This window comes from Numida meleagris, chromosome 14, assembly GCF_002078875.1.
Source record: "Numida meleagris isolate 19003 breed g44 Domestic line chromosome 14, NumMel1.0, whole genome shotgun sequence".
Taxonomy (NCBI): Eukaryota; Metazoa; Chordata; class Aves; order Galliformes; family Numididae; genus Numida; species Numida meleagris.
Genome location: NC_034422.1, coordinates 12081178 through 12105789, shown reverse-complemented (window position 1 = coordinate 12105789; position 24612 = coordinate 12081178). Strand labels below are relative to the sequence as shown.

Genomic DNA, 24612 nt, shown 5'->3' with positions numbered 1-24612 from the left:
GGGTGAAGAAAAAATAAACAACCGCTTCCCAATTCTGGTTCTTCTTTCCACCTTCCTGTCTCCCTGTCCCCCAGTTACAACTTGACAGCCTGCCAAAATCTCTGACTGTTTCAACTCAAGTCCCCACTACAGCTATTACCATCGCCATCCTGTTCCGGAAGAATCCAAGCATGGAGGACACAGGTGTTACCAGTAAACGTGGGAGAAGGGAAATGAGTTAGAGTGAAATCACATCAATACCCCTCAGTATAATTTGTGGCTTCAGGATCCAAGATCCTCTATTCTTGTTTTTTAAACTTCTGGCTTTCGCAAGTCCCAAAGCCTCACCGCCTATGAAGTGAAGAAGCCATGCTTACTCTGACAGACACGAAGTTTTTGCTCCCCAGAAGCCCCTCCAACAGAACCCACGGAGCTGCAGTGCGGGGCTGGCTGCTGGGCCAGGCTGCAGGCACATGGGCTTGTAGCCCTATTGCTTGTTAGTACTCTACAGCTCCGAACGAGCAAGGCAGCCCAGGAATAGCTTTCTTTGCTCCTTGTCCAGAATTCCTGGAGTGGTTCAGGGTGCAGAGCCTCTCTGTGCCTTGCACAGCCACACTGTAACCAGCCCAGCCCGGAGCCCCAGCCCCACGCTGCCCTCCAGACCCATGGAAAGAGAGCCACCAGCGGAAAACAGAAATTTCTTGGTAACATTCAACTGCTCTTTTTCAACTCTCGCATCTGAAGGCAGTCTGTGTAATATCACGTTCACATGCCTTATGAAGGAGACAAGTTGCATCCATTTGAAAATATTCTGGTCAATGGCAGGGATGCTCATGAATCTGATTTCTATCAGGAAAAACAAGGCACACAAGAAAGCTTCTGAAGACGTGAGCACAATAGCACTACTTCCACAGAGACCTTGGGCTTCCATCACGCACTTGAATACCCACCTGCATGTACACCTTTATCAAGCTCCCTACTTCCAGCACAACCGACCACTGCATGAGATACACTCAAGTATTCTAGCAGTAAGGGCATGCAAATCCTGTTCAGAGTGAACAGGATAACGTGGGGGTTTTGTGTGGAACAGGTTGGTGCAATAGGATGGACAAGGAAAGAAAGGAATAGAGAATGTGTGCAGTTAGTTCACTTTGCCTTTCAACATTTGATTTTCCTCGATAAGCAGGCTGCCCACCCAGCAGAACCATCAGAAAGATACAAGCCGATCACTGATTTGCAGTGATCTATTAAAAAATTCCACTGTAAACTGAGATTGCTTGCAGGTGCTAGAGGAGGTGTTGAGATTCAGAAATACCATTATTTATGGATGGCAATGAACACACTGCACCAAAAGTTACTAACGCATTTCTTTGTTGTGTCCTAAGCTCTCTGACCTTATTGCTGTGGCAATGACAGAACCAGCCTGTCGAAGTGTCCTTATCTATAGGAAGGCAGAAGGCAAGTCCTAACCTGCATGTTACATTTTAGGCTTAAATTCTGGAGTAAGAGGTAATGGTTTGCCCCAGATCAGCACAGAACAAAGTTATAAAGTGCTGCTTAGCAATAAATACTGCAAGTTCCCTCTGCTCTCACCCTGAGGGGTAACAGAGGTAGTCCTGCCCACGTGAATCTTTTATTCTTCCATTTCCTCAGCACAGATGAAAAGTTTACCAAGTACACAGGTGCAGAACTCCTATGAGCATTTAGTGCAGAGGTAGACCCACCAGTGGCTGGAAAATACTCAGTGAACTCTCCTCATCCACAATCTTCTGTTTTCACTCCTGAAAAGACTCTGACGTTAAAACGAGATCTGTGTGTGTGCTTCAAATTTAAAGAAGGTCATTTTGCAGTGGTCACATGAAGGAAATGTATTCGGGATGGCCTGCACAAAACACATTAGCAAGGAATTGTCACAGTCGTCTAAGAGTGACTGAGTCAGACGTACAACCCACCTCAATTCGAGCAGTGGGCATTCTACTAAGGCTAAAGCTGCTGGAAATCGTTATACCGGGTGCTTTTCAGGATTAGGCTACAGGCATTTGTCTTCTGCACATAATTAACAGACTCCTCCAAATGGCTGACCGCTCATTTAAAATGTTTTTGTATTACCAGTACATAATAATAACATATACTTCATAAACATGTGTCTTTACGTTCTTTTAAAAAACAACTGGGAAGCAGAAGCAGATTTCACAGAACAACAACAACGTTCAAAACATCTAAAATTCAACAAGAATGCTCTGGAGGGCTGCACAGCACTCCGAATTCAGAGATTATTTTCATTTATTTAAATTTTATCTTTCCTATATTTTTCCTGATTTTTCTTAAATGTATTAAATCAGGAAGAGAAGGAAAATACTGAGTACTTGAAATATGATTGTAATTTCATATTTTGTACAGTGGACAGTGGTTTCTGAGACCTTGTCTCTGAAGTCTAAGGAGAGACTCTAAGGAGACCTTAGGGCTAGCCTGGCAGGCCTCTGTGGAGAATCACTGCTCGAAGCCCTGAAATTCCCTTCCTGCCATTACCCCGCATCCTGCCAGAACAAATCCAACACATTTAGCATCTATGCTGAAGATTTCTTTTTGCATGTGAGACGAAAACAGAACTCAGTCGTATAGAGAAGACTGGAACGAGACCCAATCATTCGTCTGGTCAAACATGGAATACAGCGTGGACTTCAGTAGTGCAGAGGCCCGACGCTCTTTAATAAAAGTTAATGTTTTGGGTGGAACTATTATTTTTTAAATGTGTACTCAGAGTATAAGTAGACATCATCAGGCTTAAAATAGCTTTAAATATCTTTAATCTTTGGACTGAACTGTAAAATACATTATTCCTTCATGTTAAGGCAACAAGATCAGCATCAGAATCACATGTAAGCAGATTTTGAGATCACCTTACTATATTCCTTCCTACTTCCCACCTTGATTATACTGGAGTACTAAATGGAATAATGAACTTTTAATGCTGTTTCAAATCAGAATGGATCTTCTGCTTTCTTGCTGGAAAATGAATGGACCTTCCTAGCCTCCCACCTGCCCTCCAAGATGTCCCATGTTACTGAAGGAAAGGCTGGGGAGAGTGTGTGTGTGCACGCAGGGCAGAAACCCTGCAAGTGAGGGGAAGCCCGGCACCATCCCCGGGTCCCTGCTGTGCCAGCAAAGCGAGCACAGGCAATAGCAAAGGCATGAGGAACAGAAGCCTCCAGCTGAGGGCAGGGCCACAGCTAAGAGGGACATGTAGGGAGCAGAAGTGTCCCAGCCCATGTGTGTGTGCTGAGCACGCGCTGTTTGACAGAGCTGCAAAACGTGCACCCCTACTTTGGGAATGCAGTCAGACTGAGTGAAGTTTCAGGAATTCGCGGCACTTTGTGCAGATTGAAAATGCACTGTCTCATCCCAGGGTAATACCGGTAGGCATGCTGATGGATAATATTTTTAGGTATGAATATTATGAAGGCAGATTCAAAGTGGATTGACTGTTTATCGGTAATGTACTTCCAAAGAAAATCACATGGGTACTTTATGTCCAAGAGCAGGAAACAGATGAGATGTCATAAGTGATAAAAGATTTTCCTGCATCCCTGATGAGGACTCAGTTTGTTAGACACAGCATTCATACATTTATGTCTTATTTCATTATCTTTCCAATAAGAGCAGACTGAGCTAAGTGTTGCCCTGGTATTGCTCCTGTCCTCTCTGACAAGGGAGATGAAATAAACAATTCCATTGTAATACCTCCCATGTCACTGAAGAAATTCCCTTTCTGTACTTTAAACTGCACAGGAGTAAAAGAAACAGAATGTTATTTTAAGAGCAGTTTTTATCTCCTTGTAACCTCATCATCACTTTAAATAAAACTTTCAGAATGCCCTAAGTCAGTGCTTAGCAGGAAAATACATCTCACTCCAACATACCCCAAAATCACATCTCTTCTCATAACTACAAGGAACAGAGAGTGGTTACTTATCTTTATTAGTACCTCGTAACTTTCTATACTCTGTAATAAATCGGCAGAGTGGAATAATGAAGAAAAATAACCCCACAGATTAAGAGAAGATGCTAGAGGCTGGTGAATTTAAAGAATGCACCTGAGCAACCGGCTGAAGAAACGCCAGAGCTGTGCATTGCACAGAGGTAATGACTCCTAACACTTACTTTCAGGTGGTGCAGGATTCCTCGAGAATCAAACTTCTACCCATCATAGAGAGGACGGTGAATATATGAATGAACTCAAACTTTCTGCAAAGACAGAGGGCTGATGATTTAATGGCTGAGAGACTTGGAGGGTGTGCAGGATGCCAGCACAGTCAAGAGTCTGGAGCAGGGCACGAATCTCTCTTCCCATCTCACCATGTAACTTCTTGGTCAAATCCAGCTACTTAAGGCTAAGTGTGCAAGGACCCAAGGCCACACATTTCCTGCGCATTGTGTGCTCCTTTTCCCATCTTTAAGATGCTGCTGGTTAAGACAGGATTTCAGAAATACAAAAGAATATTTTTGTCCTAAAATTAGGTTTAAAATTAGTGCTCAAAGTGTTAAGAGTCTTTGTTGCACTGGCAAATACAACAGGAACTGTGATCATTTTATATTTTGACACCCAGCGACTTGCAATGAGTATCAGTAATGAGACAATTTGTTTTGTCAGTGTGCATGCATTATACAAAAATGAGTAACGTTATGCAAAAAAAGCTACACATTGGTACTTCACGTAAGCACAGCTTTCAAAAAGTATCTGCTGAGAGGAAGAAAAAGATAAAAACCAAAATAGATTTGTGAATATATACATTTGCATATTCATATGTGACAATTACTTTTGTCATACGTAGTCAGTTTCAAAATGAGACCTGTATGGAAAATTCTGGATAGATCTTCTACTGCTTTATCACAGTGGAAGTGCTGGGAAGCGGGGAGGTTGGCTGTTAAGCAGTGACTGGCAACAGGCAGCCACGGGTGCTGCACACCACGCCAGGAGGAGTTTCCGTATCCGGAGATGGGACACGATACTCTTCTTATTTCAGGCTCGGTAGAAGACTAGTCGTGTGATTAAGTAAAAGCTGCTCTTTATGGTACTTCTATAAACATCTTAAAAAGAGTTATGAATTAGAAACAGCTAATCTCATTCAACACGTCTAATCAGCTCACCTGATCAATTTCACTGATTTCTTCTTGGGGAAAAGAAAAAAATAACAAAGAGAACAAATATGATTATTTCTCTTAAGCTGAAAAGAGTGTGGAATATTGAGATAGGATTTTCAGGCATAAAAACTCTTCAAAGCATCCGCCGGTACGAAGAGGGAAGCTCCCATGCCCCTCAGACCTCATGCTGCCTAAAGCCCCACTGTACACAAATCTACATGAGCAAAGCATTACTCTTTAGGAGTATGAATTATCCCTCTTGCAAACTGCTTTGAACCATCTTGATGAAATAATTCCTGCAAATTTAAGCTGTGCTAGGATTAGCCAGGCCTGCTGGTTCATTTCTTCACAAAGCGAGCAAAGATTTTTCTGGCACTTCTGGTTGAGTCACTATGGCCAACATTTAGCAGTGGGTATCCTGAGGTGCGCACACTGAAAACCAGTCTTTTTCATTACATATTGGTAGCAACTTCTGGAAACAAGGCATCCGTGCACATCTATTACAAAATGTCTGTAAACGTATACATATAGTTATCATATAGAGTACACGTGAACTGTAAACATAAGGTCATCTCAGTGAAAAAACAGACAGTATTTCAGAGCCAGTTACACTGCTGTTGGGATCTGCAGAGGAGGAAAACATCTTTTTGCAGTACAAAATTACTGCACTAAGATATGTAATGACTTAAAGAAAGGATGGGCGTTGGGAATATTAGCAGTGACAGTAAAAACAACTCCTCACAGCAAGTTCTGTAGCTAACTACTGATGCCTATGCATGAACCAATATATAGCCCTGTTAGGGTACAGCATACTCCAGTTTTTGCCAAAGAATTAAACCATACGAAACAAATCACAGGCTGGATTCTCATTGCTTCATCTTCTCTTAAGCAAACAATGCCAAGATTCTTAAAGTACCCAAACCACGTCTCACAAGGACTTTGTCATTAACTGTGCTTTTCCCTTGCAATTTGTTCTTCCATAACATAACAAAGGCTGATCCAAGCGAGCCCTACAATTTCCATTTCTAAAACTCTCTTCATAAAGCAGAAAGGATTTCATTTTTCCAGCAGCCATGGCAATTCAAAGGTGAAGACAAAAAAAAAAAATCTGCTTGGATAGATGCCAAATTTTAATACATATGAAATTTTGAGAGGAATCTAAATCTGGGGAAATTATTTAGAGTCGAGACACACAAGAGAGCCTATTTTTGTAAAAACTGAGTCGATTTAATATCAAGACAAGCGACTGGCATCAAATGGCTTTAGCAGGCTCTGCTTTCCTTGTGTTTGGACCAATTCATGAGCTGAGTATGAGAGAAGACTTCCTTCAGGGTTGAAAGGGTAATTTAGTTTCTATGGTCCATTAATTCCCTGGCTTCTTTCCCCAGACTGCTCATTAGTGCGAAGTGCAGTGATGAGTTTCAGAACATGGAAATTGAAACAGTATCTACAAAATTCCTTCATACAACAATTACAAAACATCTATCAGAATTAACAAAGCTTTGAAATTTTCTGACCTAGAATTCATTCCAGTGGCCTGCATCAATAACCACGTTTACCTTTAAAAATGATTCAAAGTCAATTAATTGCATTATTCACAGCTTCTCACAGTTATTCGTCAGCATTTAAACCAAGAGACTCCAAACAAACTAGTTTTACTTCTGCTACACTGGTAACAGATGGAGGTGATGCATTGCTCTCAATCACAAGGTTAAACAGATAATTATGAAGAAACCACAAGTCTTCAATATTATCTGATCCCATTAAACGTTGCACACACAGAGGAACACACAGGCAAGTTTAGGAACAAAGAATTCCTTTGGTCTCTTGTAGAAATAGGTTTTGCTACTGATTATTTGCTCCTCAGAGCCCAGGCTGCAAGGCCTGCAGGCTGCGGGGGGCACTGCCCCATGGCAGCTCGGGACTGCTGCTAACGCCAGCGTGGTCTGATCCTTTGGCTCCAGAGCACAGGATTAAAAAAGAAATAAAAAATATGATATATGTAATTTCATTAGCCTACTTCTAACAACTTTTTACTACCTTTTTATACTGTAACACACAAATAAGAGCAATCGCTTCTCCTACAGAATTAAGCGGTCAGGGTTAAGGAAGGTTAATAGCACAGACACGTTAGGAGTGGTAAGAAAAAGATTTAAGATTACACTTCATGCATTCCCATCCTATTCCTCAGGGCACGCTCCTTCACTTTTCAAACCAAGAGTATAAACCTGAGGAACAAGTAATTCTCTTGCTAGGGTCCACGCTCAATTTCAAAACTCTAAGTAGATTCTCAGCAGGAAAAGGAATACCTAAGTAAAGACATACATACACATTCAAAGAAACACTTTACAGGATTTGGCTTCATTGCAAATGCTTGACAAGTGAATACCAACGTGGCCCCAATTCTCGCAGGCCGCCATGACTGCAGCAGGCCCGCGCCCCGCCCCGCCGCCAGGTTCTGCTCCCCGCAGCACAACGCGCTTCTGACTGCTGCTCCATTCAGGCACGTGTTCTGTAACCAACTCCTCTTGACAGAGGCGAGGAAGAAAACTTTAATGACAAATATACCTTGCCAGAGCCCAGCACTAGGTCTTTGAAGGGCTGCAGCAGCTCTGGCCATCACGTATGGCAGGGCCTCTCAGGGCTGGCTCGTGCTCAGCAAGCTACTCAAGTACAGGAGAGAGAGCGCGCTACGAAGTAGGAGCAGAACCAAGTCCATGTCACTTTTCCCTGCCTATATTATATTGCAGTTGTAACACATATGGGCAAAGTATGACATAGATGATCCTAGAAAGCATTACGCTGCTGCCGGGAGACGGTCAGCACGGGTCCTAGCAGGAGGGCAACACAGCACTGCGGGTTTCCTATACAGCTTCAGCGTTTCTTCTGCCACCTCAGAGGTAGACGCTGAAGTGGTTGGTGCACTCTAATGGATGAGCCAAGCACAGGGGCATTTCGGCAGGTGCAGAAGTAATGCCATGGTATACCTGCTTTTGAAGAAGCAGACAAAATATGAACTTCCCATGAGAATAATGTATTTCATTGGAAAGGAATCAGACCACCTGCATTCCTTTCTGAGTTTCAACAACAAACGCTCTCCCAATATTAAAATGATGTGGGTAGAGCAGCTCAGCTAACATTTTTCAGCCATTAGTAAATGTTTTCATAATGCTACTGTTGAAAGGCAAAATTGTATCAAGAAAGTTTTTTAAATGCATCTAAAAAAGCTGCTACCTACTATCAAGATAGGACAGATCAAGCTGCAAACAAGAAACACCTAAGTATTGAACTGAATTATAAATTACCCAGCCACAAAAATTCAAATCTAAAATTAGGTTGCTAAAAATATGACAACATTTTTGAAGTGTTTCTTGAAAGACAAATCATATCGTGTGCATTTTGCCAACAAAATGATCGCATGAAACAGGATTTTAATTAGAGAAACAGAGGTACAATAAAACAGTGATGAGGAGATCAAGATATTTTTAATACGTACACAAAGATATAGCCACACATTTTCGGTCTGTACAAAATCTAGAGGCTCACAGGGGAGACAGAGCAGGGGCAGACACACAGTATGCTTCACAACCTCCACTGAAGCTGGAAAAGTTTGAAGATTAGCCGGACCGCTCTGCATATGGAAGCCCAAAACTGAATCAGGCAGCTGATATGCCAGTCTAAGCCTTTTTGTTGTATCACATAATTTTATTTTCCAAACCGAGCTAATAACTACTTCAGGAAATAGTCCAAAAAAGTTACTCAATTTAAAATGGAGATTTCAGTTCCACATTCAGATCAGAAAGCAGCCCTGGCAGCCTGCTTGGCTGGGAAAAGAATCTCTTTGAAGCTGTTCATGGGCTTGGAATGTAGAAATACAGATTGTATCCTAATTCAGCCAGACAAGGAAGTAAGGACATTACAATCATGTGGTTACAATGGCTTCAATGGAATGCAATACTCTGAAGTTATGTGCAGCTCAAGTGTGTTTTAATAAGAACTTGAAGGAATCAAACTGCTGCTGAAGGAGTCAGCACGGCACTAAAACCAGCATGCACCATACAATGTGTTTTACATGCTGTAATGTAACCCAAATACTCCCAGCGCTTTTCTCACCTCACTATTTACCCTAGCTCAGAACACACAGCCTCCACCTTGCACAATACAGACATACAGCGAGCTTATGCTCACTGTGAGAAATTCACCCGCAAAATTCTGTTCCCTGACCGCTGCTCTTGTTGGTTTATTTCACTGCTCATTACTCATGAGGCCGACCCTGTCATAAGTGAACTGCATATTAAAACTTTGTTGGCAAGCAACAAGCTGCAAGGAATACCATCTAAATGCTGGTTAGATGTTCCCTTCCTCCATGATTCTGAATTCTTTTAGGAGAGATTTTTTTCATTAGTGTTGCAGAGCACTCCAGTCCAGCAGGCCCATAGCAGGGGTTTCCCAGCACTGACAGATGCAGGCATGATTTCATTCTTCAAATGCACCTTTACAGGATGGTATGGGTAATCCCAGTGGAACTGCTCACATGAAAATTAAGTAATTCTCAACTGTTCAACACAGCTTGATCTTTAAGCGATGCTGTTTGGCTTAGGAGTTTTGAACTGGTTGCTTGCATTTAGGTTTTTATATGAAGAACACCACTGGTGGTACATATGTATCTAGAGATATACGCAAGGATGTAACAAGTACACGTCTGTTGTAATGATCCTCCTTGCAGTGTCCAGGCATCATTTCTGAACCATTTCTACAGTTTATTTTAAACTAATAAACAAGCAAAGCCAAAGACCAAGGGCTTGTTAAGAAAGATAATCACATACAGATGTGTCATCTGTATTCAAGCAGAAGTTCAGTTTGATCAGGGCCATTCTCTGGCGCATCCCCGGTGCGTCCAGTAGCTAAACACACCGTTATCCCAGGAAATCCCTTCTACTTCATTGGCAGCATAGATAAAAGCTGCTCACATAGGGTCAGCTTTGCACAGTCAGCAGAAAGGAAAGTAAAAACAGCTTTCCACTCCCACTTCTCCAGGGAAGGCTGAATATTAGGCTATTAGGCAGTCAGATACATTATTTTATAGCTAGCAAAGCCCTTGGGTAATGAAGAATGAGTGCAACTGCCACAGGCAGCTTTACAGGAAATTGTGTGAAACAATGACAGATGCTCCAGAATTGTTTCAAAACAAAGGCAGCCCAAAGAGCACTGATCAGCTGAGGGTTGGTTTCCCCTCCTCCCAGACTATACTGAAAAATATATTGACAGAACAGGAACAAAAATTTTAGTTCAAAATTATACACACATATGTATCCAAACTTAAAAGCTTCTGTCAATAAGTAACTAACAAATGTTTGTTTTTATTGCCATTCTCAAGAACAGAAGAACTTTCCCCTTTTGACACAAATTGTGTCAAAGAAAGCAAGCTAATAGGAGTAAGTGACAAAAGGAATGTTTTTCTATAAAGCTTTCCACAAAATATCCAAGTCCCATTTTCAATGGTATTTAAAGTACTAAGCTTCCCCAAACCTGGGTTGCATCAACAGCCTTCACTCACTGCTGAACATGGGGCTTAAGAGTACCAACTCACTTTGGAGCTCTGTTTTAAAAGCTTTTCAAGGTTGATCGAAGACAGAAAAGTACTCTGAGCAGAATCTTGAAGAACCCATTTATGCCTCACACTGATTAAAAGGAGCATGGAGTAGATATTCAAACACCTCGGGAAACCCCACAGGCAGCTACCTGCCTATTAAATCATGGAAATGTGATAGCTGCCCCCAAATCCAGTTTCTCAAGGTTTGTAACTACAAGGAGAAATGATCGTACAGATTTAGGGGCAGGAGAATAGCTGAGCCTTTCTCACAGACCGGCCGGTGATCTGCTTACTCTTAGCAGGATGATGTTCAGCTCGTTAGCTTGCAGGGCTGTCTGACTGCTTAACAAACAGAGCTCGCTCCCTTCCAGCTGTTCCATGCATCTAACCTTTTCTTTCTTCATATATGTTTACATTTCCAGTGTACGTTTTCCTATAAAATTCTTTAATCTATTTGCTTTAATACGCTACCTATGCAGTATGTAACCATTAATTTGTCTGGCATTTATAGAGGCTTTTATAATCAGCAATATTTAAAAGCTTAACAGTAAAGTCACAAATAAAATTAACTTCATACTTGAGTGAATCAAGCGCTGGAATTTCAGATAGGTACGCAACTCAAAGCGCAAAGACAGGTGGAACTGCTGGAGCACTGCAAACCGCCCGGGCACCCGTGTCCCGCTCTGCTCCTAGATGCCCACTGAGATTTTCAGCAAACTCTGCTACTTTAAAAAGAATTCAGTCAAGAGTATTTCTACAAGGTATAGACTCCATTAGGAAAGTAAGGCTTAGTTCTCTAAAAGCCTGAATTTTTTTTATTTTTTTTTTACATCTGAAACAACTATCTCGAAACACTTTTAACATGAGACAAAATGAAGAAAATACTATTTTCCAGAGGATTTATAAAAAAAAAAAATAGAGGTGGAAACCAAGTATTCTTCAGTTCAAGCTCATCCGCTCTCAGGAGAAGCGCACGCCCAGCTTCATTAACACAGCCTGCAACAAAACCGGGAGAGGGAAGGAAAGTGCACGGCCAGCAGCACGCACCCGGCTCCGGCAGGAAGCACCGGGGCAGCCGACCTAAAGCACTGCTACTTCTACACTGCTGCTGCTTGCACTGCACCAGAAACAGATTCTAAACTAAGCATGAGGTTTGGTGCAGAGTTTGTTGGTCCATCTGTTCTCCAGGAATGATGGATTTTTCTGTAATAGTGCTCAAATGACAGTGCTGCACTGTATCAAGCTGTTCTTAAAAACAAATAACAGAAGAGTACTTCCACAAAAATGCACCACTCCACAAAGCCAGTCCAGTCTCAAAACAGTGCTTTAGTTTTCATCCGAAAAATTAAACGAAATGGAATCACTGATCAAACACTTATTCCCACATCTGCTACGACAACATACTGTGAAAGGACTGACTAGTTTATTTTCAACTCTAAATAACTCATCTCCACTCACTCAAAACAGTCACTCAAAATTTGAAACGTTAAATACATTTTTTTTATTCTCGTACTTGCCACTTACATCCAAAATGCATCTTCAAACATCATGAATGCTACACAAAGGGAAATGGAACACAACTGAATTTAGCAGTGTATGTGTGACACAGTTGTGAACGTTCACATGGGTTTGTCCTTCGGAAGATGAAGTACAACAGAAAACTGCTGTACTTACATATTAAGAAAGCACTCCCTATAACAGAAGCAGATAAATGTAGTTCCATTAACTGTATCAGTGTCATCTCTTCCAAAGAGAAGTAGAAGTGATGAACGGGGTTGGCTATAATTAAACTCATTGGCTAGTCGAATTTCTTCATCAACTATTTTACAATATTTAACTCCTTAAATTAGAATGAACTTTTTCTATCCCAACTTCCATCAGCAAGATGCTTATTTCTCTGTTTATTTTTATGATCGTTCCTTTAGTTCTTTCATTTATACAAACACCAACGCTAAGTCAGTACCTCTCCTGAGATCACTTCGGTTCCTGGGACTGCTTCAAGTACTGAGACACAGCCCTTGACTTAATTTTGCATATAAAAAGAAATGTCACAATTGTTAAGGCTAAATAGTGAGAATTAGAAGAAATGATAACAAATTTCACTATTGCAATGACACTGAAAAGCGTGAAAAAATAGAACAAGGCAAAGAACTACAGAACACCTTCAAGGTTAATGCTTGGATGAGAAAAAGAAACTTCATTAGAACAACAAAAAAGGTGCAGGAGTCCAAAACAAATTAATAAATAGATGTTCTTCTATATAATCTATATTTATATAATGTATTCTTTCTTAGGAATTTTGACTTCGACCAAGATATTACCGGCCAGGAAAGAACTTAGTGGATCTATGGAAAACATTTCCTCAGAGGTATGCCTGTGTAGAAAAAAAAAATACCCTCCCACCCCCCAAACAACACAATACTGAGAATTTAAGTATGTATAAAGAACAAACAGAAAAAACTGTTGCAACAGCCCATAAAAACAGAAAGTATTCTTATAATAAGAGGCATCACTCTGAATCTCCTCAACCTAAAGAAATGACTACAGGAACAAGACACGCACCAGAAGTTAATTCCCAAGAAAAGGACAGAATGGCATCCGCACAAGAAACGGCTAAATACAAGACTTCACTGCAAAGGTGGTAACTAAAGAGGGAGAGAGAAGAGACATCTACCAAAACCAAAGGGACAGAGACCAAAAAGGAACTGGCTGGTTACACTGCCTACTTAGTACTTTAAGTGGGAGACAAAACTACACTGGTGAACCATAAAAATGAATGTTAAAAAACAAAACAAATCCATAGATTTTTTTCCTATTTGATGCATAGATTAACTATGGTGTTAATTAGCAACAAATATTTGCTCATGCTAAATTTCTGTGTGTCCAAACTCAATTAAACAAACTCACATACGAAAATATCCACCAACAGTTACTAAACTCAAAAATATGTCAAGTTGCATTGCCAAAATCAGCAGGAAGCTGACCGGGCGTACAGAAAATCACTGTATTCTTGGCATGACCATACGGTCTTCCCTAAGCTGCTTCACTTCTGACAACTGCTGGAGACAATTTTTACATTAAGGATTGCTCAAGAAGAGTAGCTGGGTATATTTCCTTTCAAGAACCTAAAATGGCTGGCAGCTCCCTGCAACATCCAGAGTGACTGAATTACGCTGCTTGTTAACTTTCCCTGTTAGATGTCACATCTGTCTCATGGCTGTGCCCAAAGCAGACAAGACCTGAAATACTTCAGGCAGCATCTCTGCTCCCTCCTAAATTAAATCTTTTTCTAGGAATTGGATGGGACAGTAAATCATTCAACTACATCTCCCTGTGATAGAGAAACATCCTTCAAAATATCAGATCAAAAACATAGTTTAGGCAGAAGTGCGTGCACTTCTGTGTAATATGAAGACTAATAAGAAGATAATTCCATGCATTAGAAATCCAATTCCATAAATTAGACTGTCAGATTCATTTTAAGATCTTTCTTCAGATCTTCTCTATCACCTTCAGTGAGGATTTTCTCTCCAGTCAACAGATGGAAATTATATCATTAAATGCATTGATATAATCATCCAAAAAACGCTTGCAGCTCCTCCAGTCATTAACAGTTGGTAACAAGAAGAGATTAAAAAGAATAAAAAAAAGACAGAAAATTCCCTTATCCAGTGGGAAATTCCTTCTACTGTGCAATATTGTCTTGTCCTTCCAAGATTCTTCTCCTAGGAGCCCTGTCATGAATGCCTCCAGGGCCGCTGGCATTAAGCCTTTTACTCGCCCTTCCATGTCACAAACCCTGGGAGCCTGCACCTCCTGGCAGGAACCCCTGGTCCCATGGAACACTCCCCACCAACAGAGGAAGACGAAAGTTGAAAATCGATTGTCACAGTGACATTCAGACTGATCAAACAGAGGATCAAGGGAGTGCAAGTTCCAGTGTATGCCTAAATATGCTGGTATTGTTGACTCGTCTGTCCAGTAACGCACCGCAGAACTTTATGGTGGCAATTGTTACAGAATACACCTCAAAATGCTTTTCAGTCCAAACCGGGGCCTGCTCCCCAAAATCCACTCAGAGGTTAAGCCAGAAGTCAAGAAGAAGAGGTGGGGAAAAGAGGGGGAAGTCTACTTCTGCAGGAAGAAAATACCTTCAGAAGTCAGACACTGAAGAGGATTCACATAGACATTACTAAATCCAACAATGCATGAAGTTTTGTTCTTATAAATTACCACAGACCCAAAGGAATTGCCACATGAGTGTTTGAGATCACAGTATCTTTCATCTGCAGTTCCCTGCACAGATGAACCCTGGCCAAAACATCAGCTGAAGTAATCCCACGCAACTCTAGTTTCAAGATTTAGAGTGACTCTTTCCTACCCAATGCAAACACTTTGTAACAGACATCAGCTCTTCCAAAAGCAGTACATTAAATCCTGAAAAACAGTATCCAGATCCAAGCATTGTAACGATGACAAAGCCGCAGAGGTACAATCGAGACAAAGCAGTTTGGACCAGGCGCTTTACCACAAATGTGAGCCACGGTTGGATCCCTGCTGCAAGGAATAAACGTGAGGTCAGTAGATGGCAGTATGAAGCACATGATGGGTAAGAGGATCAGTTCGTCTGCACTCAGATTGCTGAGCTCTTCGCTGCCTGGCAAAAAACATTTTGCCTTCACGATAACTCATTCTCAGCTTTATTATCAGAGTAAAATCCAGTGAGACTACATGCAGTTTGACTTACTAGTGCTATTGTTATGTTTACTGATTTTTAGGAAAGAAAACAACTTAAACACGGCATCTGCTATGACTGACAGTGAAAAGGAGGACTGTCTACGCTTTAAGCCAGAAGCAGGAATGCCATTCAGGTGGATTTATCCAACCCAAAGAGAAAGCTCCACACACAGCAAGCAGCTCTTCTTTCCTTCTTCAAAACTATCCACTGTTTGCTCACTTGTTCAGGATTTCTCAACTTTGTGAGTGTATGCTCTCAGAACATCCAAAGTCACTTCATCAAAGTAAGAGCACTTGGAAGGTGCCCAGGATTTGTGACTGAGAAACCACCGGCTCCACGCACCTTCGTTCTCCTGCCTCAGGATGAGAACCAGTATTACTCCTCTGGAGTGCAGATGGACGGACGAACTCCAAGCAGGATGACAGGAAGGTTTTCCGGAAGAAAGGACAGACTGAAAGTCTCAAAGGGCAAAACTCCTCAACAACAAACCCCAAAATCTCTGTTTGAGGTAGGTGTATAATGCAGGCAGCTTCTTATATTGCCTGCAGAAACCACACCTTCCCTACCTGTCTGCACTGCTCCACAGAAGGAAAAGCTAGACTTCTTCCACTGAGACCGGTCAAACATGAAAGCAAAAACCTAGTCCCAGTCAATACCTGCTACAACACACTCAGATAAAACATCCAAAAACAACGACCACTTGGTTCTTAATACTGACTTGCTAACCAAGTTCATCCCACCAAGCACAACAGCTCCAACTGCAGCTCTTCCCTTTCTGGACTGGTTTAAAAAAATAAATATTACTGAGCTCAGAACAGAGTTCAGCTACAGAGGTACGTAGGATAAAGAACCCTCAGAAGCAAACAGAAGGGGAGAGGTGAGGAGAGGTGATTCGAAACATCCAGCAAGCATTATTTCTGTACTTACAGCAATGGACTGGCGACATACTCTAATTTTGCTTTACTCAGTTGCCAGGGAAGTGGAAGCTAAAAGAGCTCATTAATGATGATATATTTTAAGAAGCATCCACTCTAATTACTGTACATCAGCAGATTGGTCCTATGCAATGTTCATTTTAGTCATGAAAAGGATGGCCTACAGCTCACCAGCTCATTATTAAAAGGAAGAACAGCTTTACTTAGATTACTAGTCCTATACAGAAGAATAATAGAGCCTTATTTATATTATGATATAGTCAGCGCTCATTCAAGTTCTCCATCTCCTAAACTAGTAATAAATTAAAACTAAAGAGAAGCTACTTTAGAATGGTGCCATTACCTTGAATCTGGAAGTTTAATAAGCCAAAACATTAAAGGGATTCCGAAGAGTGTAATTCAGCTTTCTCTTCTTTATAAATGGTTCCAGCCAATTATTTTTTCAAAAAAAATAAGCATTTCTGTAACTTTTTTGATGCAACATCAGTCTCAGAATAGACCGTTTATATCGCATCGCCGCGTGATTTCCTAACCAAGCAACGTGACTGCACAATGTCTGCCCGGTAGTTTTCCTCTGCGCTGTTTTCCCTTGCACTGAGCACAGATGACAACAACGCTTTGCAGCATTTGGAATGCTTGCTGCACAGAGCGCCGGGACGCACACAACACGGCGCTGGCACTCTGCCTGCTACAGCTTGTGCTCAAGGGAACTCCTTGCAGCTACAAAGAGGCAAACCTGAGAGGTCTGGGGAAAGGATCTGGGGAAAGAAGGGAAGATAGACTGAAATTGTGATTTCGGCCAGCTGCAACGTACAAGATTGCAAAAGTGTCATTAATACCTGGAAGTTTGCTAGCAGATAAATTAACCAAGAACAAGACGGCTCCATACTCGCAAAAAAAGGGAAAAAAAGTAATCAAACACACTGTAGTTCAGTTTCATTTCAGTCTATGTCTTCAGGCATTAAAGGTTATCAAAAAAATCTAAGCAAATGTAAGTCAGAGAACGCTTTCAGAAATGAATAGCCTAGATAACTTCCTTCTGAAACAAAGCTGTATTTCAAAACCTGTCTTTCAACATTAACTTAATTTTACAAAGGTATAAAAACACCAGGAAAATAAATGAAAAGTAATACCATTGACTGAAATAATTCAATGGATTTTCTTCATTTGAATTTTTCTTTCTTGTTTTTGGAGAAAGACTGAAGATTTTTTGGCTTTAGTCATCAGCTCCATTTGGGAACACGAAGAAGTGTATTTCACTTCTGAATTGGACTCCACACAAATCCTATGAAGTGCCACTGTTTTCCCAGAACTCAAAAGGCCACCTGCTGCCTACAAGGATTTTCAATCAGTTTAAGCGCAAAATGCAGCTTGATATTCAGACCTTCCAGAAAGCTGACGCCTCTTGTGCAAGTTCGTGGAATACAGGAAGCAGAGCTATAGCAGTAACTACAATTAGAGTTACAACAAAATAAGTATTCAAAACTAAGGCCCTCTAAATATCTACAAAAGCCCTTAAGTCAATTCATTACTGATACAGTAAGTGACAACACTTGTGTTTGGCAGACAGTACAACTGGGAGCCCTGACAAATCTAATTAACAGCACATCAGGGGCACTTAGTTTATCCTTTATATACAGCGCCAATAGCAAACACATAATGAGAAAAGGAGCTTAAACATTAGTGGGACTTCACTAATTGGTCACCAAGTCCTGATTAAACCAGGCTTCATATATAATTATTGAAGTTCCAAACAATTCATGAAGATACAAAGTCACTTCTGAACTAGATAAATATAAATAACTGAAAAGCAGCAGACAATCGCAGTACATAACCATGCATTTCTTTAACAACCCGCTATTTGTATACCCCAGACACAAACATTTCAAATCTTCAAATAATTATTGTTTGAAAAGTGACCAAGTGTGAAAAATAGTATAGTGTCTCAATTCTGTTAAATTATGCAAATATTTGGAGTATACATAGGCACACCAACAGCCTTCTATGTGTATCTGTATGCGAAATAAATGTTGTCTGCAAATAAGAAGCTCAAGACAAAGTTCTACAAAATCCCAGAATAAAAGATGAGAAGAGCATGTCTGATCATTTGCATTCATTACATCAGTAAAATGATCCTTATCTACAAAACCCTAGATGTAATCGATACTCATCATAAACTGGAACCCACAAAAGCCTGTCGCCATATACCCGAAGATGGCAGAAGTGGTGACCTAAGGTGTGCACCTGGCTGCCGATGACAGCACATCCCAAGGCACTTATCAGCTATTGCCTGGCTTCCTCAAAACCCTTACAACAGCAGTTGAAAACATATGGTGGAAAAGCATGCATTCTTTTCTCCCTCTGAAATACTTGAAATCCAGAGTTTCAGGCACCTCACCAAAAACCAGACCTGCGAAGCTCCCTGATGCTCAGTGGCAGCACCTTGAGTTTTTCCACTGCCTCAAGCACAGCACAGGAGAGGGGGCTGCCCTTAAAGACGAGAGGCTGCTCTTCTTTCTCAAGACAGCAGGGGATAAGAATTCCATCAACGTCTCATTTTGAACTGGCAGACACTGGCCAGTAGTGCACTGCACTGGAAAGGCACTGGAGCCAAACTGGAGGTTACAAACGTCCTCTTCTGAGGTTCTGTCACTTCTGCTGCACACACCCCTGCCTCCCAGCAAACAATTTCTGCAGGAATTCAGGGACACACAACTTACTGTGGTGTGCAAGCACCACAACAAATTTTGTTTGGCAAGCAAGCAGCAGTCTTGTCTTGAGATAATGCTGCATCCATACAAAGAGGCTGGTGCAATAGTGGAACCCCTGCTATCAAGCCAAGGGTAGGCTTGCAAAGGTGGAACAACAGACTGCACACCTACCAACAGCCTTCCCATTTCACCTCGGCTGTCTGACACAGCTCCAAGCCTTCAGCAAACAACTGTGTAAGACATTCTACAGCATCAATTGAATTTGCTGAAGTGGATACACACAGAACACTAGAAGCACTGCTCCTGTGACATCTTCCAGCGACACCACATTGGGAGTCTCTCTGATATTCCTAGGACTATTTCTTGATTGGCAAGGGTCAACAAATCTGAAGAATTGGTGCCTGGGGTTGCTTTGCCACTGTCTTTTTAATGCTCTTACCCCAGGAAAGGGAGATGAAAAGTTTGGGTCAATACGGGGCAGAAGCAGCCCTCAATGATGCTTGCTATAAGTACGCCCACCTAGACCCTGGTTTCATTTAGTGCAGGACATTCATAAAACCTAACAGCTGTGGCTACCTGCCGCAACATGCAGCAGCACGGAGAGCGCAAGCGGGCAGGGTATTTCATACGCTCTATGAAAATTTTACAGCACGGTGACAGTTCTTTCCAGCTTTTTCAAAACATTGTTTTATTCTTTTCATTACGGAACGAAAAATGCTAAGCCACTGAATAGAGAATACCCCCTACTTAATTTATAGCTTATCTACAAATATACAGTGGTAATAAAGCACCTCAAGGCTTACAGTCCCCACTGCTCTTTTTCCTGCTCAGTGTGTGCTAACATCCTCAGGAGTTTTACATACAGGATTCTTGAAATCTGGCACAAACACCCCGAGGTTACCAGTAGCACGTAACAGGTAGCAAGAATTTAAAACGGTTCTGTTTGAATATGGTTTTTCCAAATTATCTTAGTAACATCCTTAAGTACTCCTAAGTTATTAATGTTTTACTGTCTCTATAAAAAAGTTATTGTATTTACAAATCGTATGAGGTTAATATACTTTAGTGTAGTTTAATTATATAAAATTGCTTTAAACGTTAGAAGTTTAAGCACACTGGTATCAGCAACATCAGCTCTTGCAAAAAAATGCATTTAAAAACACTGAAGTTTCCAATCCGCGCTTTGTACCTGTTCCTTCTGCTAAATACGAACACAGATTGCATTGCCACGGCCACGTTACCCAACGCTGCAAAGTAAAATCAGCTTTAGTGCACAGGACTGCTGGTCCGATGAAACCAGCACACACCACGGAACGCAGCAGCTTGCTGCATGATTTTGCTGAAACCATAAAACTGAGAAAAAACCTCCGAGATTAACATTACTTTTCAGAATTTAAACCTCAGAGGTATAAGAACCCTTGGCTGGGAGCTAAGCTTCTTCTCGAACTACAATAGAAAAGCCTATTTTTTCGGGTGTGGGAGTAATTTTTGAAAAACATGCAGTATTTCTTCCTACCCAGTATCGGGAATAAATCATACCTGATTTAGAATTAAATCAGATTGTTCTCCTTGCTGGTGTTTCCTCAGTCATGAGGGTGCTGGTTGGCTACAGTATGCCATACACACTGTAAATTACTGCAGTACCACTGTTTGGAAGAACAGGATCACATTACTGACACCTTTTTTACTCCGTTAAAATACAAGTACAGAAATAAGATTCCTGATACAAGATCAGAAATAAGAATCAAACCAATTTAAATGGCTTGGTTCTGTAGAATTTAAGAAAGCAAAAAAAAACCCAGTTTTAATGGAAGCACTCTCATGGCATTGCAGCACTGTACGTGCTCAATCAATTACCATTCCTCAACTGAGGAATTCAGATACCACTAAAAAAATTATGTAACTAGAAGAGTGAAACTTGTTTTGCCATGCTCTTACTGAACGATGCCATTATTTAATGAAGCACCTCGATAACATTTGCCAGAAGACATTATGAGTGCAATGCCACACGCCAGAGCCCAGCCCCTGCAGTGGACGCAGGGCGGGCGCTCCAGCCTCAGAGCAGCGCCCGTGCTGCTCGTTTCCAGGCCCTCCTGCCCTGCACTGCAGCTTTCCCCAGGGCTCACTAAACCTGATGTTTTCAGATGAAGAACTGACTGACAGGAGTTCCTAGCATGGCGAAAAGAGAATGCAACTCGCAGCGTTACCTGGAAACAATGCTCAGTGCCAGCGGTGGCATCACTGATCAGGTAGATATTCCTTGGCTAAGTCCTACAGCTACTCCCAGCAAACCCAAGGCACTGCTGATTTCCAAGATCGCAAAGCAGTGCTTGAAGGGCCTGCAGCCCTCAGCTCTCCACGGCACCGCTCAGTGTGCCACTCTGATGCTTGAAAAAACAAACAGGCATGGACGAACTGACTGAACTCTGCCAAACCAGGGAAATTCCAAGGGCTCAGTCCTAAGGGGAGGGAGCTGACAGGTGAAAGCTTGGGATAATTTACTGGGACAGTGTCCATGAGCTTGTAATTGAGAGACTTCTACCAGCACCGTACAAGGATCAACTGTCACGTGGGACAGTAACAAAGAAAATTCTGACTGGAAACCAAAATTAAAGAACTGCATTATTTCACTGCAGCCTAGCCACACTTCCACTCTTCCACCTGCACTGCTTCAAGTGCACGAAAGGCAGCGTGGCTATCAAAACACCACTGACCTTTCAGCTCCCTCTTAGTAAGGAGAGAAGTACTTCCTAGTATTTTACTGATGGGACTTTTCTTCTCTTAAAAAAAAAAAAAGCAAGAAAAACTCAGATTTGGAAAAGAAGAGTGGACCCACCAGTTATTTAGGTCATTTAAAAAAATAGCTTAACTTATGTTAAGTTGCTCAGGCAATTCAATATAAACTGATTTCTTCCCCAATTTTCTACTACACACCAACAAAACAGATGCTGAAATCACTGGTTAAGATCCTGAAATAAGACGGTGAGATTTCTTTCCCTCAGTAACATGTTTCAGATTTTGTAGCAATGCTTCCACGATCCACAATCCCCACACAAAACTTGGGAGGTGTCTGTGAATGCAGCGGGAAGCATGATCAATTCCTTCGATCAGACGAGTTCTATGAATTCCAAACATACTCATCTCCTTTAGCAAGTTGTGAAGATAAATAAGCCAGGTTAGCAGTCTCAGCAGTCTCTTGGAAACATATTTTAGACACACACTGCTGTAGAACAGACCGTAAAACATGTAGTGTTATTCAGTAAGCAACACATACTATTAGCTAGTGCTACCAACAAAAAGGCACCTGGGAAAGAAAACCCACAAGCAACCGCGCTGAATTGCCTGTCAAAAGCATCTGGTTCCCACTGCAAGCAAAACAATCACATATGGATCTGTAACTCCCTCTGCTGTTCCCTCACGTCTGAGCAGAGCAGAAGAATTCATCTGGCACATTGTTCCCCACACTGCCCAAGAAGGTCTCCTATTGTTCCTAGGCCTCCTTGTCACATCTCAGGACTAAGTGGGTCACGGTCACTGCCACGCTCCACTTCATCTTTGACTTCATTCTAAACTCACACATCTCCCCACCCTGCTTAATGCCATTCACAAAAACCACAGGCCCTGAATGGATTTGCTCCGTGAACGCCAGCTGCATGAGTTCCGCTCCTTCCCTGGGTGCTCATACCCAGCCCACGACTTCGCAAGTACGCTCCTGCGATGAACTGAGTAGTCCGGGATTTTCAAAATTGGAGATGACTAACTTCGCCTGAAGCGTAAAACCAGGCTGCAGAACCATTTGCATTTCTTTGTCTGAATGACATCCGATCAGTTTTTCATGCATTCAAGGGGAAAAATACACATGTGTACAAATACCTTTTTCCAGCCGAAGACAACACCGCATACATTTTCAGTGTGATTACATGGTCCCAAGCTGCAAACTAATCCGTGTACAGACCCCACTTTACATCTGATATTTTATACATTTACGTGGGTTTAGCTACTATATTTTACAACATCGTTTTTTGTAGTCATGAGGCGTTATCACTGACAGCACTAAAACAACTAAGCTGGCCTGCTCATCTTACAACCGCTCCTTACCACGCTATCTGCAAGCTGCTGCTTACAGCAGGAGTTTCGCAAAGAATTTATGCAAAATAAACGTTAATACATTTATGTAAAGATAGTTTACTGTGCTGTACTGAGACAGACTGAGAAAGAGAGAAAAAAAGCACAAGAGATTAAATTAAAAGTCTGGACAAATTAGTCCCCAAAGCCTCCTGTCATTTGCTGCTACTGTCTGAAACAGAACCTACTGCCATCTTCTGCGGTCTGTATCCCCATCTTTCAGTAAGATCAGTCAATTCCAATGGCACAGTTACAACAGAAGAGTTACCAACCTCAAACAACACAAAAGCTATCTCCAATTAGGCCACAAATGCTCTTAAAAAGAAAACCAAAACAAACCAAAAAGCTGTATATCCATAGGATCTACATTGACAATCCGTTTCATTAACTAAAACCCAACAACAATTACTGCGTTCTTGAAATCAAGAGTCCACACACTAAGCCTATAACTCCCTATAAAAATTACATTTATTATACAGTAATAGTTTAAATATCACTTCAGTGTTCAACATTAATTCATTTTTGTAACTGTCTTCTCTGGAAGATGTTATGTGTATATTGTACATACATTACAAAGCAATATAAAGACCCCCTGCAGATCACCCCACTGTATGAGTGATTTGGTGTCATGTAGTGTACGTAAGACACAGAACCGACCAGCCTCCCAGAATTCTAAAGCAATGTTCTGCTCTGTGTCAGTGCTGCTGCTGTTTGACAGACGTTGTCTACTGCATCAGATGCTTCAGTTCTCAGACTGTCGCACGCCAGGGGTAAACACGAGAATCACAAATGCATTTCATTTGTGCTCTAAAGCTGCAGCAAAGTTGATAAAACAAACAGCTTTTGCTGAAAGGAGTTGTCTCAGTAATACCAAACCTAGTTCCTAGTACCAAGCTAGTACCAAAGCAGCGCCACTTTTGGGAGCTAATCTTCCAGAAAATTAGATATTGCTGTGATCAGAAAAGGAGCACAGAAAATGTGAGGGGGCAGGGGGTTATGTCCAGCCAGGACATAGGAAGACATGGACAAAACTGGATATTTCAACAGCTTCTTGCCATTAGCTCAAAGTGAAATCACACAAGTTACACTTAACAGTGCATCTCTACTTAGCTACTAAGGGTCTAAGTAGTGCAAAAGAGATATCCCCACACTAAGTTGAGGCTTTCAGTTTTTACAAAGATGATAAATTCATGTCTAATTACCACACTATCTTAAGAACTGCTTCTGTTTAGATGTCCTTGGTTAAAACAATCTGTCACGGAATGCAGCCAATGCTTTGTAATATTTCACTGTAGCGAAAGCAAGAGAGTGAGAAGATGAGATGAGAGGCAGAGGGTACGATCTGCAGACTGATTTCCACCTGTACCTACAGCTGCCCTCGGACACGCT

At 41.5% G+C, this 24612-nt stretch overlaps 1 protein-coding gene across 3 annotated transcripts in view; it reads right to left on the bottom strand.

The window, feature by feature from the left end:
- MED13L (mediator complex subunit 13 like) overlaps window positions 1-24612 on the bottom strand; it is a 183459-nt gene that overhangs the window by 65380 nt on the left and 93467 nt on the right. The window lies entirely within an intron of this gene.